Consider the following 10,987-nt stretch of genomic DNA (forward strand, 5'->3'; position numbering starts at 1 on the left):
AAACGCGTCATCCCTGGGGCACTCTATTGACAAGCCTTAAAGGAGCCGCCCCTTAAAATGGATCATTTCAGACAGGGGTTTGTACGGAAGAGGATTAGGGCCAAGCAATAATAAAAAAATAAAACCATCTTGAGATTAAAGTTGTTAAATTTTGAGAAAAAAACTCGTTAAATTTCAAGAAAAAAGTTGAGATAAAATGTTGAGAATAAACTCATTAAATTATGAGAATAAAGTCATTAAATTACGAGAAAAAAGTTGAGATAAAATGTTGAGAATAAACTCATTAAATTATGAGAATAAAGTCATTAAATTACGAGAAAAAAGTCATTAAAATTCAAGAAAAAAGTCGAGATAAAATGTTGAGAATAAACTCGTTAAATTACGAGAAAAAACACGTTAAATTTCGAGAAAAAAGTCGAGATAAAATGTTGAGAATAAAGTCATTAAATTACGAGAAAAAAGTCATTAAATTACGAGAAAAAAGTCGAGATAAAATGTTGAGAATAAACTCATTAAATTATAAGAATAAAGTCATTAAATTACGAGAAAAAAGTCGTTAAATTATGAGAACAAATTCGTAATTTAACGAATTTGTTCTCGTAATTTAACGACTTTTTTTCTCATAATTTAATGAGTTTATTCTCAACATTTTATCTCGACTTTTTTCTTGAAATTTAACAACTTTTTTTCTCATAATTTAACAAATTTGTTCTCGTAATTTAACGACCTTTTTCTCGTAATTTAATGAGTTTATTCTCAACATTTTATTTCGACTTTTTTCTCGAAATTTAACGAGTTTTTTCTCAAAATTTAACAACTTTAATCTCGAGATGGTTTTATTTTTTTTATTATTGCTTGGCCCTAATCCTCTTCCGTAGGTTCGGAATGAGGGTTGGAATAATCATTTTTCCACATATGTATTTGTTTTTTTTTGTGCAAAAAAACTTTATTAACATTATAAGAGTGCCTCAAGGAACATGTTAAAATAATAATAATAAAAAAAATCCATGTTATGTCCCTTTTAAAAAAAATACTTTGCACAAAAATGAATGTAATCCAATGACTTCTTTTCTTCCACAGAGTAGCTACACAATCTCATAAAAACACTTTATGCATGTGTTTATTTGTAGCTTGATGTTTACTGTGTGCTCTAATCATCCTAAAATAAGTCAGTGTTGTTCCCTCACTCAAAAAGACCATGCTGTTTTTAAGCCCATATAACCAATGTTCTCTCTCGACCCCACTGACAGCCTATGACTGCTGGGAAAACAGCAGCGCTACTCTTGCCTATGTGATGGGTTTGCTGCAATATCACACCAACAAGTTCGCTCTTCACATTCACATCCATATTTAATATGGGGAGCTGGCTGCGTTGCCACCTGTCAAGTACCCCCCCACCCCCCACACACACACACCTGACCCCTGTGGGTTTGCAGAGGGAGATAAGGGCTCTTGTGGGCATCAAACTGAAGCTGGAAGAGTTGCATAGGTACTATTGGTTATGTACCAGTCAGGAATTATATTATATAAACCCGTCTGTATGCTTCTCATGAGCACCAATAGAATAGTTCAATAATGACGTCAATTTTTATACTTTATAGCTGTTAGATTTCTATTTCTGGTAACGTAGGTAAACAGAACAGGCTGTGCATCTTCAAAAAACATAATCTCACATAGTTTATCTTTTACCTTTGAAATTCAATTACATATCAGATGCTGGAGAAAATATGTTTTATTGGAGAGGTCTCTTATGAACAGTGGAGGCAAGAGAGGGAATATAAACACTAAGAGATTTTTATTTACCAATATTTTGTTGCATTCTGTCAAGTCTTGCACACTTACTGCAGCATGCTGAACCTCATCCCAGGTAACAGAGAACGTTCTCAGAACATTTTGGCAAAGTTTTCTCAACATTTTTCCAATAACGTTAATAGAACATTCATTCAAAGTTAGTTGGTCTTTAAAAATGTTCTCAAAACATTAGCACAACAAAAGTTATTTATACATTACTTCTGTCAGGACCACTATCATCAAAGATGATTGACAGTTAGCATACAGTTTGGATTGGTGGCATGGTTTCATTCTGGGCAAGAGCAGCGATAACCCCCCCTAGGGTAAACAGAACAGAATCAACATAAATGTATTGTGGATATCATTAATGTTCAATATTTTAATGTACACATAATTTGAGAATTAGTCTGATTCAAGGGGAATCAGAAGGCCAAATCCTGACTGGACGAGAGGAGGAGCTGGGGATGGAGGAGGGTAATTTGCTCCTGAGCAACGCGATAGCTGCTGGTAATACTGAAGGACATATATATGAATGCTGTGATCAGCTGAGAGTCAGCTGATGCGAGCATGACTGACGTGACCTGGCAGAACTAATGCTACGCTTGATATCATTCATAGATGTTTTTTTCTGAAATGCTTTAGTTGTGCGTTCATCTAACGTTTTTTAAACGTTACTACTTTTTTTCAGACTGTTCAAAGAACATTGTTTGCAAAATGATAAAATGGACTGTTCCTTTTGTTTTCTCTAACATTCCCATAACCAAAAAGAAAAAGTTTGTTAAACATTTAAAAAACCGGTGGGGATAAAATATGTATATCGTGGCCACGAATTAACAATTCTTCACTACGACTTACTAGTACGTCAGCACATTTTACTAATTCGTTCCCTCGTTTTAAGTAAATTGTGTTCATGTTGTAATGATTCATTCCCTTGTTTTAGTTCAATCAAAATGAGGGCTCAAATTAGTTCAATGTTGCTGTGATTTACTAAAATGATGGAACGAATTAGTAAGTCATTGTCACGGAAATCACAGAGACAAGATGGTAAGATCCAAGCGCAGCTTTTAATAGGACAATCCAAAATCATATTCCAGAAACAGGTAAGGGTCAAACGCCACAGAACAGTCCACAACAAACAGAAAACCAGGACTAAAGTGCGTGTAACACAAATGAACAAACCACAAACAAAGGCAGAAACAACTGAGTATAAATAGACAGAACACTAATGACAAAACTCAAAACAGCTGGTGCAATGAAGGATAATGAGTCCGGGAAGTGGGTTATGGGAAATGCAGTTCACAATAGGGGTGAGGAACAGTCATGGGAATGAAGTCTTAATTTGTGGCCATGATTTAACTAAGGGAACGCTTACGTGACAACGATGTATTAAAAATTGAAAAAATTTTCATTTGCGTTTTTCGAATACAGACAACAACATTGTCAAACCTATCCCCCTTCATACGGATCCACAAAAACATCTTAAATCGCTGTATTCTGCTGCCAGGCCAGTAGTTAGTGATGTCACTTTGTAAAGAAAAACTATGCGCCTATAAACTGAACACTGAATAACTGAATAATACGCATGTGCATGATGTCACCGTTTTCACAAATTTAGGTTTTTGTAGTTTCATGGTGACAATAACGTTTTCAAAAAATGTCACTTTTAAACTCGTTTTCAAAGGTTTGCAATTTCAGCCCCCCAAACTGCCATTGTCATGTAAATGAACAGCTAAAACGCTTTTTAGTTGAAAACGGTGTCATGTAAACGGCCCCTAAAAATCATGGCCACGATTTACTAAAATGAGAGAATGAATTCTTTTAGGTGCTCTAAGTGATCCTGGGTGGAGTAACTTCCTGTTGACGTTCAAAGTGTTGTCAAACAAAACAGAGGCTAGCTAGACCCTCCCTCCTCCTCCTCCTCCTCCCCCTCCTCCTCCCCTCCGTGCTTCGTGCATTTAAAATCATTCTTGTCGGTTATTGGCTGGAGCATGTTTATAATGTTTCATGGTCCAGGCTGCACCAGTTTGTTTTTATTGCCGTTTTTGGAGCTTGTGGCGACTACAGAAACCGCGTTTTTTACAGTGTGTTCAGGGGATAGGCAGCTAGCGGATAGTGAGGAGATGTTTGCTGTATGTGACAAAAAATGTTTTGGCCTAAAAACGCGTGACATCACTTAGAGCACCTTTCATTTGTGGCCACAATATATATTTTGCATGTCCTGATTTTGCTGAGTTAGATGCGTTCCTGGGTCAACATATTTTGTTGATCCTGGAACAACATTCCAGTCTGAAAATGTAGTCTTAACCCTATTCCTACCCCTAAACCTAACCCTACCCATAAGTTATCACAAAAATCAGAGGGAAATGATAGATGAATAACACTGATGTAGAAGCACCAATTCAGGATTTTAAGCCTAAACTTGACATAATCTGTAAACTTGTGTCTCAAATCTGATTGGTTGATTTGAATGTTGTTCCAGGATGAACAAGAATGTTGACCCAGGAACATGTTGGACTCAGCAAAATCAGGTTATGCGTGCCATGTGTGGGGTTCAGTAGTTTTGATTGTTCAAGAACATTCAGGGAAAAAAGGTTTTCATGAATTAGCTGAAATGTTAGCAAAACATTCTTATTTTTGTTAGCTTTAATGCACCCCACATGCTGCAGTCTAGCAGCTTTCACACTCCTCTCCATTCACTTAAGGTGTACTCAATTTTTAAACAGCCTGCATTCTTTATTCAATGAATAAAATGAGAGAATAAACATGCACATGATGCATTATTAGCTAGCCTCATCATACTCATCATTAAGTGTTTAAGCTGCCATTGGTGATGCATGGTGCTGTCAGCTTTCAAATTATCTTGCTGTAGATTTATTGAAAATTGTTAATTATTCAAGCTAGAACATGCTCGGTTGTTAAATCTAAAGATAATCTAACACATTTTGCATTTAAATGCCTGAAGCTGTCTAACATTGTAACTTCAGAGACAGCACTTTGTAAATCAATGGTTATTGACAAGCGTGTTGAAGATCACTGCAGGATCTCTAGGCTCTGTAACTGTAGCTGAGTCATTCCTACTATGCAGCACATTTTCATGTCATAATTGTGACGTCTGTTCTGGGTCTGAGGTTAGATTGAATTGTGATCTTGTTTGATTTGTGGTGGGTGCATCTCAATCAGTTCCCTAGTTCATTTGTCAGGGCACTGATGTCGCTGGATATAGTCACTAGTGTCCCAATGTGTAGAGAGCCAGGATCCTTACTGTCCTTACTAGGAACATTTTCAGCTAAAATGGCCATTCATTTACATGACAACGGCATTTTCCCTTTTTGCTTCAACAATAATATACTGGATAAAATATTAAAATGTTTTTAAAAAATTATATGAAAGTGGTCAAGTATAGTGTCCCATACTCAGAATTTGTGCTCTGCATTTCATATCACACAGTAGTTGAACACACGCCCAGAACAGTGGACAGCCATTTTTGCTGCGGCGCCTAAAGAGTGATTGGTGGTTAGGTGCCTTGCTCAAGGGCAGCTCAGTTGTGTGTAATGAGAGTGGAAGACAGTGCTGTTCATTCACTCCCCCTACCTACATTTTCTGCCTGTACTGAGAACTCAAACCCGCCACCTTCGGGTTACAAGTCCGACTCTCTAACCATTCGGCCACAACTGCACTTGTATTAGCATCTTTTATATTTTATCACAATATCACAAATTTAAAGTCAGCACAAAAAAGGAGTTGTGATAGACCTTTCTTCGATATACTGTGACATATATACCAGTGAAATGGCTTCTCAGACAAGAAAAAACGTAGGGCGGGACTTGATTTTATCCATGCATTGATTGAATTGTTGTGGTTTGCTATTGGTCGATCTCATGTGAGTGACAGGTTGCCCCACCCTCACGCCAGTAAACAAGACATCAGAGAAGAGCAGTGTTGCCAATTTAGTGATTTTGTTACTAGATCCCCCACCCCTTTTGAGACTTTTTTTTAAAAGTTGAGGAGGTACAAATCTAGCACCTTCTTGGACAAACCTTATCTAGATTCTTATTTTGCCAACTGATCTATGTTCATATTTATATATAGATGAATGCATTTACCATTATGATGTCATCTAGTGACATTTAGCTTCCAGTTTTAGTTACTTTCAATTGAAAGCAGTTGGCAACACTGGAGAAGAGATGACACTGCACGAGGGAGGGGAAGTCATTTTAATTAAAGATTATGAGGGCACATTAATTAAAGAAATTATAAATCTTTTATAATAAATACTGCAATATTCCATAAACAATTTAGCTGTTTTTGGTGTTTTGTTTTGTTCCACTCTCTAATAAAGGTATTTTAAATAAATACAGTATTTCTCAGGGCTATTATTTTTATTGATAATCATTTTATAAGTGTCCTCAAAATCACTATCCATCTTTTTCTTTTCTTTCTTTTTTTTTTTTTTTGCAATATCCCTTTAACTAAATGACTTGATATCATCATCCAGGAAGTGACATCAATTTGGAGGGAAAACAACAGCACAAACATATGTAAGTATGAGCAATGGATTTGAATTAATTTGTGGTGTTTTGTTTTATTAATTGATTTGTCTCACTCAAAAAAAAAGTTCAATCCTGTGGTATCTGTCTCTTCAGTAAATTTGGATTAAACCGCTCAATTCATATGGATTCGTTTTACGATGTCTTTATGAACTGTTTGAAGCATCAAAGTGGTAGTTGTGTAGACAGGCAATGGAGGGACAGAAATCTTGTAGATTTCATTAAAAATATCTTTTGTGTTCCAAAGGTGAACGAAAATGATGATTTAATTTTTGCGTGAACTAACCCTTTAAGGTAATGTGAACACACACGCACAGAAAACAAGCTATAGGGCTGTTTTTAAGCCAATCCAAGTAGTCACCTAGTCATTCAAGTTGATTTTGAAAATATGCATGTTTGCACACCACTAGCAAGATCTCAGATCATCTACTACTTCCTGAAAATGAGCAGTTTACCAGCCCTGCGGTAAACTGCAAAAACAAATGCAGAGAGCAGTAAAATGTCATGGTGTTCTGATTAGCCGTATGTCATGCAAATAAAAGTGCTGCTTTCTCATATGCCATCCTTTGCTCTGACATTACCTTCCTCTTCTGTTCGTTTAACAATAATGCCAAGAGGATAAAGTACTGTCAGTGCGAGTGCGAGTCCTGTTGTTCCGCTAGTTACTCTGGTCGCTCATTAGAAGTCTGTTGAGTCATGCATATAATGATAGATTCTGAAAAACCACTCGCATTCATATCACAGTCTTGAACCCAAATCCCTGTAGGTTTGTTGAACGATAACTTGTTGCTCATAATCTCTCTACATTGCTGACATGAGGAAAATGATGTTATATAATATGTTTACAAAGTGAAATACTAAAATGTGCAAGACAGAAAATGAGGAATTCATCAAGAATGAATTGTGCTGATGATAGCATTAGTAATTGTTCAAATTGTCTGTTATTTTAGCACATGATTCACTGAATGAAGGTAGTGGCGCAAACACCCCAACGATTTGAATTGCGGGCCAGTTTTGAGTGCTAGTTTTCAGGATACAGTCAACTCAGGAAACATTTTGATAGTTCACCCAAAAATTAACATGTTGACATTAGTGTTGCACGATATACCGGTACTAGAAAGGTATCGCGATACCCTGCTTTTAAAAACGGTCCGGTTCTTCATTTTATTTCCTAATTTCCTGTATTTCCTAATGTGCGACAGCAGGGGGCAGTGTGCGTGCAGCGCGCTGCTTCAAAGGCACATTTTGTTTATTCCTCTCAACTGCACAACGGCTTTTATGGTGACGAAACGAGAGGTATGGTTGCAAATACAGGTGCTCTTGCAGACCGTCCACAAATTGTTGAGAAAGCAGATGCACGAAGCGAAATATGGCATTATTTTGCTTACATTGCCGACAGCCAGGGCAAGCCCACGGACACCACAAAGCCCGTCTGCAAAAGATGTTACAAAATAACGCAAGCGAAGGGAGTCAAAAGCATCTTGCCGACAAACATCCCGATTTGTACAGAGAATTTAAAGAGCGACAGGTTAGTGTGATACCAGCATTATGTTTATGCTCTCAAACATTAAATGAGAGTTATTTATTTATTTTACTCGTGCAAGCAGAACTCCGCAAAGAGGTGTATTATTGAGTCTAAGTTTAATAAGTGATATCTGGTTACAAAAATAAAATGAATTTAAAAATACATAAATATGTGAAGGGTATATACAGTTATTTTAAACCAATTTATGCTTTAATAACATTTCTCTAATTATTTACAATAATCTTACGGTCAAAAACACCTAAATGTATAAAAAAAAAGCATAACAGCTTAAATTTCAATAAAATTTACAATTTTATTGAGCATGAAAATAATAAACATTAAAAATTATATTAAATCTAACTCTAACTTCATGGCAATGAAGCTCAAATCCAGAATTATCAGCCTGCACATATGTTATTTATTTACTTTTCCTGCTGTTTTAGGTTTTTGCCATAGTATAGTTTAAGTATCGGTATCGTGATATTTAAGTTGGGTATCGTACCGAAGTCAAAATTTTAGTATCGTGACAACACTAGTTGACATCATTTACTTACCCTCATGTTGTTCCAAACCTGTCTGAGTTCCTTTCTTTTGTTGAACACAAAATAAGATATTTTAAAGAATGTTGGTAACCAGGCTGTTTGACGATAGCCATTGACTTCCATAGTTTTTACTAGGGAAGTCAATGGGTGCCGTCAACTCTGGTTACCAACATTCTTTATTTTGTGATAACAAAATTTTCATTTTTGGGTGAACTATCCCTTTAAGGCACATGTTTGACATGTGTTTTCCTTTAATAGTCCTTTAACATTGATAATAAATGAAACTCCGAACAGCATTGTGCAGAATGCTCCTCTTTGATTTTTGTGAATGATCTTAATTGGCTTTCTTTTTATTATTGTGAACTCATTAAATCAACAATATTAATCATGTAACGGAGAGCATATTTATAAGCCATTCTCTTTAACACATATTCTCTTTATATCAGGATTGTTATGAAACTAATTATCAGAGGAAATTGTTGTACTGTAGAAGTGTTGAGTTTTGGCCTGAATTCAGGGTTCACTTCAGGGCACATCCTACGGGCCTGTATTAGTATTTGAATGTTTTCTTCTGCCAAGTTTAAAACAGAAGCAAAAAATGTTAAAAGCATGCTAAAGTTATCAGTAAATGATAATCTTTTAGAAACTGCAGCTATGTGTGCATTGTATGAAATGTAGGTCAATCGAAGACTGCAACGTTTTTTGGAAAAGGATGTTTCAGGATATAGATTCCATCACTGAAAATGAACTGATGTGAGTTGGAAATATAAATCTTGGCTGTCACACTGTCTCTAACTGTCATATCAGATTAAGACACCAGATCTCATCCGGGCTTGAATTTTCCTTCGCCCTTCTGAGAATCCCCTCTAGTATCTGTCACCCTCTCCATATATAAACCCTTGAAATGTGAGGAACAGTCTTCAGTCCTCTTGCATTGGTTGAAGTCATTACAAAGTGCCCTTGGTCACCCCCCTCCCCCCACCACCTCTTCCACTGCCTCTGATTTATTTGGTTTATGCTGCCAGTTCAGAGCCTGGCAGGCTGGTGGGTATGTGGCACTTACTAAAAGGAATCGGTCTATAAACAAAGTCAGTCTATGAATATGCATTTTGGATAGTACTTTTGGTAAGGAAAGCTTTTATAAAATGTATTGCTGTTGCTATGATCTACTGTGTTTACACAGGCGTTTTATTAATTAATAAATCATCATAAAGTCTGAACATGAAGGCTCTTGGCATCTGTGATATCAAAGGATAGAGGTACATGCATTTTTCACAATAAGTAATAAATCAGTTTGTGCTACATATTTATTTGCAGTCTAATTTTACATTAGTATTACTTACAATATTATGTTGTTTATCTGAGCAACCCCTGATTTTTTTGTAGGTCATTTAGACTTAATATTAAAAAACAAAAACAAAAAAACAAACAAACTGCTTTTACGTTATATTTAAATTAATATGCAAAGAACCCAATTTTTTTTCCATTTAAGGATAAATTATAATTTTATCCATAACCTATTGTAATTTAATTTAATTTAATTTAATTTTTATATAATTTTTTGTGTTTTATATATTTTATAATATTTTGTTATGTTAGTTTGTTATGCAAAGATTTTTTTAAAGGTTATCCATTTTTGTAAAACAATAAATAATAATTTTATTTTATTAAGCATTTTATGCTGTAAACTACTTTTATATTATATTTTACAATATGTTGTTTATTCAAAAAAACTCTGATAATTCAATTATTATAATTTATTCAGTATATTGTTATGGAATAATTGCACACCAAGGTTTATTGTTGACTGCTATATTTGAAGCCATAGATTTGGTTATATTTTGCAGTGGCTTGTGTTTTTGTCATAGCAGATATTGGAAGCTCAGTGATCATGCTGTGCCACTGAAGCAATGCACCTCCAGCAGATGTCAACACTCATGTGTTGTGCTACCTGTGTAATCCGCATAATCGGATAGAACGAGCCCAGAGGCACTCAAAGTGCCGACACAGTATGTAGATTCATACAATACAATGACACTTACATGCCATACACTGGGCCAAACAGCATCTGACCCAGTTCCTCACAAAGTTCATGAGAATTGTGTACAGAACACTTTTTATTCACATTTAAGATGAACTGAAGCCATACTCCTGCTGCGGCTGATATAGGAATCAGAATTTATGCAGAATGGAGGGTGTTGGTGTCAAAATCCATGAGGCAGCCATAGACTCATAAGAAATCCAGTGTGACGTTCACATGCAGAGCTGCTGTAACTCATCATATCTTCTAGATAGACACCATCATGCTGTATTTTTTTCCCTTTTTTTTTTCTCTGCATTTCTATATTTGATTGTACAACTCCCAGATCTAGGATTATGCGGTAAACAATCTTTCTGAGGTTGTAGCATTGTTACAGTTTTGGCTGTAGGCATATGGTTAGTGAAATTGCATGTCTAAAAAGGAATCTGATTCTATATCATTATGCAGTTTTCTTCATAGAAACCAATAACCATAGAAGAAGACATAAAAGATGTGTACATGATGTAACAAGTTAAATTTGAAATGCACAGCTGTTCTATTT

Source organism: Megalobrama amblycephala, linkage group LG21 (genome assembly GCF_018812025.1).
Source record: "Megalobrama amblycephala isolate DHTTF-2021 linkage group LG21, ASM1881202v1, whole genome shotgun sequence".
In the NCBI taxonomy this organism is placed as follows: Eukaryota; Metazoa; Chordata; class Actinopteri; order Cypriniformes; family Xenocyprididae; genus Megalobrama; species Megalobrama amblycephala.